Source organism: Belonocnema kinseyi, chromosome 7, assembly GCF_010883055.1.
Source record: "Belonocnema kinseyi isolate 2016_QV_RU_SX_M_011 chromosome 7, B_treatae_v1, whole genome shotgun sequence".
Classification (NCBI taxonomy): domain Eukaryota; kingdom Metazoa; phylum Arthropoda; class Insecta; order Hymenoptera; family Cynipidae; genus Belonocnema; species Belonocnema kinseyi.
The window spans coordinates 51,207,245-51,211,958 of record NC_046663.1 but is presented as its reverse complement, the minus strand read 5'-3'; the positions used below and the strand labels follow the sequence as shown (position 1 = coordinate 51,211,958).

At 24.0% G+C, this 4,714-nt stretch overlaps 1 protein-coding gene across 1 annotated transcript in view; it reads right to left on the bottom strand.

The window, feature by feature from the left end:
- The window catches only part of LOC117176454 (putative sugar lactone lactonase YvrE), a 16,036-nt gene that overhangs the window by 1,278 nt on the left and 10,044 nt on the right, over positions 1-4,714 (bottom strand). The gene's annotated exons all lie outside the window — the stretch shown is intronic.

Below are 4,714 nucleotides of genomic sequence, written 5' to 3'. Positions count from 1 at the left end.
GTCCCCGATTAGTCCCTGACTGGGTACTTTGTCAAAATTAATAACCTGACTAGCCCCCGATTAGTGCCCGACTTGTAATAGGGCCAAATGGGGCTATTTCCATACGGGATGTTGTAAATCAATATAATTTTTAGTTGATACAGAGAATTTCCCTAAAGAGTTTTAATTCATCCTTCTGGTCAAAGAATCATTTGTTGGATTGAAAATTTTAATATTTTTTCTAAATTTTTTTATTTTTACATTCTCATTCATGAGAATGTATTTAGTTAAACAATTTTTGTCGATTTTCCATGACGTATATGAGCTTCTAAAGTATTTGAAAAGATTTAACATTATCTTATACGATTTTTGAGGATTTTGAGAGATTTAAAAAATTTCAATGTACTTTAATACATTTTACATTCTGTAATAATGTATCCTTTTTTTATTAAAATATTATTGTATCGTATTTTTTGTCCAAGTCCTTGAAATTTTTAGCAGCTTTAAAAGATTTCGAAGGTGTTTAAAGTATTTTTAAATAGTTTACCCTCCATTATGAAATTACAAAGAAATTTTTTATTGTTTTCAGTAATTTAATTTTAATTTAATTTAAGTCTAATGTAATTTCCCATATATTTTTCTATTTATTTCAGCAGTTTGAAGGCTTTCAAATACTTAAATACTGTATCATTATTATTATTATTATTATTATTATATAATATGTGTTATGCGGGATCTTATTAATTTATCCTAAATCCTTTTTAATTCTTTTGAATTCTTCTAACTTCACTCAATTTTTACCTAATTTAATTACATTTCCAATATTTTTAATAATTTTCAATTCACTTAAAATCTGTTTAAATGAAGCTTTAATTTTTATGAATTTAATCTAGTTTTTCTCAATTCTTTGAAATTTCTGCTAATTGACAAAAAATGTATTATATTTAATCAAATTCTCTCTATTTAATCAAGTTCTATGTTAACGGATGAATCTTAAACAAACAATAAAACTGAATTTTACGAAAAGTGTATGAATTTCAAATCCAACTGTTAAATCTGTAACACAAAAATATACGTGTTTAACAAATAATGATTTTATTATTTAAATTTTAATTACAGCAATTAATTTTATATAAGTAAAACACGTTTTCAACGTATTTTACAACCAAGCAGATTAACTTTTCAACCGGAAGGCTGAATTTTGGACAAAATATATAACTGCCAAACCAAATAGTTGAATCCTCCACCAAAAGGACGGGTTTTGAATAAAAAAAAAAGGAATCAGTTAAATTTTTAGTTGAAAATAATATTTTTGAATAAGAAACACAAATTGTCAACAAAATAGTTACATATTTAGCAAAACAGTTACATTTTTCACATAATAGTTAAATTTTGAACCAAACAAAATTAATTTGAACTAAAATTATAAATTTGTCACCAGGAAGATTAATTTCCTGCCAAAAAAAGGTGAATTTTTAACAAAACATATTCTTTTACAAAATACATGCGTTTTCAAACAAATCGTTCACTCTTTGATAAAAGTGATTTATTAAAAAAAATGGATTGGTTAAATTATCAGATCACAAATTAATTTGTAATCAAAGAAATGAATATTTTGACTAAAAGAATACATTTTCAACAAAGCAGACAATTTTTTTAACAGAGATTTCTTTTCATGGCGAAACTGAGAAGATTTCAAGATCTATAACATAACATTATATTTAATCAAGAAAGAAACAGGCAATATCATTAGATTTGTATTTGGCATCATTACAAAATAACTATGTTGCTAAATAAGAGCCAAAATAATACTTTTAAAATAGATAAAAAAGTATTTTTCAAAGATTATTGTTCAAATTATTTTTAAAACCAATTATTTAAATATTTCCTGTTTAGTTGAACATGCATCTTCCTAATTCGAAAATTCAGCTATTTGGTTATTAAGTTTCTTTATTTTGGCAAAAACTGTATCTTTTTGGTGAAAAATGAAACACTTTATGTTTCTTTTAATATCAATCTTCTTTAGTTGAAGATACAACTTTTTCGTAACAAGTTTATTTTTCTATTTTAAGCAGTATCATTTGAGTTACATGCTCATTTATTTAATTAAAAATTCATCAAATTTGTTTGAAAAAGCATCTTTTGAATTCTAAAATGCAATTATTTCCATAGAAAATGTGGGTGAAGTATCGTATGCATAATCTACTATTTTCTTGGTAGAAAATTAATTATTTAACTGAAAATTTAATAATTAAATTTCGCATTATTAAATCTCACATTTCTGTGAGTTCTATTGTACATAAGTGTGCCACACTTTGTCAATTTCTAGTTAAAACATAAATTTTGAATTAAAAAAATATGCCCTCCATGCGGGTACATTCTCGTTGCGCCCCACACGCGCAGCGCTTCGCGTCAAGTTTGAGCGCGCCAAGGGCGCACGTGTACGCTATCGCGCCTCGCACTCATTTTCGAACGTTTAATGTGTACAATTTAACTACATTTTTGCCATAAATTTTATCTGCAATTTTTAAAATACATATATTTTTACTAGTATTAAAAATGTATTACATATATTTCACATCTAGTAAAAATTTGAATTCATATTTCAAAACCTATTAAATTTTTTCCCCTTTTGTTTGCAAATTTTCAAAATTTTCAAAAGTATATAACTTTTTTAATTGTCACCGAAATTGAAAATTTTATGTTTATAATTTGCAAGTCTTCTATCCATCTATGAAAATCTTTGACAACAATTTCTAAAATTCGAAAAAAAAATTTTGTTTTTGAAAATGCTCAAAATTTTTTTATTTTTACATTCTCATTCATGAGAATGTAATTTAATTGTCCAAATTTTTTATCAATGATTTTTAACAGATGTTTGCGTTTCGTCACTTACAGACTCAGAACATCTTAAAATTTTGTCCCAATTGAGTCAACCTTTGATGAACTCCTTAAGGTTCCCATAATGAAGTTTAATTTCGCTAAGTAGATATTTTCAGCGGAAATTAAAAAAATTTTGAACATTTTCAAAAACAAAATTTTTTTTTCGAATTTTAGAAATTGTTGTCAAAGCTTTTTATAGATGGATAAAAGACTTGCAAATCATAAACATAAAATTTTCAATTTCGGTGAAAATTAAAAAAGTTATATACTTTTGAAAATTTTGAAAATGTTTAGAAAAGCAGAAAAAAGTTAGAGATTTTTCAAAATTTAAATAAAAATTTTTATGAGTTTTTGCAATTTTTGTGAAATTTGTTGGTAAACGCCAAAAAGACTTACAAATTATCCTAATTGCATTTTTAAATTCGCTAAAAGTTCAGAAAGTTATATCCTTTTGAATATTTTCAAAATTTGCAAACAAAGGGGGAAAAAATTTAATATGTTTTGAAATATGAATTCAATTTTTTACTAGATGTAAAATATATGTAATACGTTTTCATTAATAGTAAAAATATATGTATTTTAAAAATTTTAGTTAGATTTTATAACAAAAATGTAGTTCAAAAATGCACTTTTTTGTACAATAGAACTCAAAAAATGTGAGATTTACTAATGTGAAATTTTATTATTAAATTTTCAGTTAAATAATTAATTTTCAACCAAAAAAATAGTAGATTATGCATACGATACTTCACCTACATTTTCGACGGAAATAATTGCATTTTCGAATCAAAAAGATGATTTTTCAAACAAATTTGCTGAATTTTTAAATAAATCAATGAACACATAACTAAAATGATACATCAGAAAATAGAAAAAAAAATTGTTACGAAATAGTTGTAGCTTAAACTAAAGAAGATTTATGGTAAAGCGAACATTATATTTTTAATTTTTCACCACAAAAGACACAGTTTTTGCCAAAGTAAAGAAATTTCACAACCAAGTAGCTGAATTTTCGAATTAGGAAGATGAATTTTCAACCAAACAGGAAATATTTAAATAATTAGTTTGAAGAATAATTTGAAGAATAATTTGAACAATTATCTTTAAAAAATATTTTGATACTAAAGTCAAATTTGCAGCATGATTAAAATGTGAAGAGAAGCTAAATTTTTGGTTTTAGAAGTTACTATTTAAATGTGAACGAACCCATAAATGTATAGGAAAATTTTTTTTTATCTATTTCAAAAGTATTATTTTGGCTCTTATTTAACAACATATTTATTTTGGAATCATGCCAAATATAAATGAAATGATATTGCCATGAAAAAAATTGCAAATTTTTCTTTGCTGATTAAATTTTAAAAATAAAATTTTGATTTAAAAACTAAATAATTCAGTACTTCTATGTGATATATTTGTTTAGGAATCGCGATAAATGGGAATATAAAAAAATCTAATGAAAATATAATAGTGGAATTTAACTTTGCCTTGATAAGTAGTTCATCCGAAAATACCTTAAAAATGTACTTTTCCTTTTTTTCAGTTTTCAAAACGCTGAAAACATTTAAAAAGTACGGTGTGAAATTATTATTAATGCGGTGAGTCATATTTTGTAAATAAATTATGTGTTTTTGTTAAAAAAATTATCTACTTTTTTAAAAATGTATTCTTTTAGTCTAAATATTAATTTCTTTAATGACAAATTAATTCGTGATCTGATAATTTAACCAATCCATTTTTTTAATAAATCATTTTTATCAAAGAGTGAACGATTTATGTGAAAACGCATGTATTTTGTAAAAAAAATGTGTTTTGTTAAAAATTCACCTTTTTTTGTAAGGAAATTAATCTC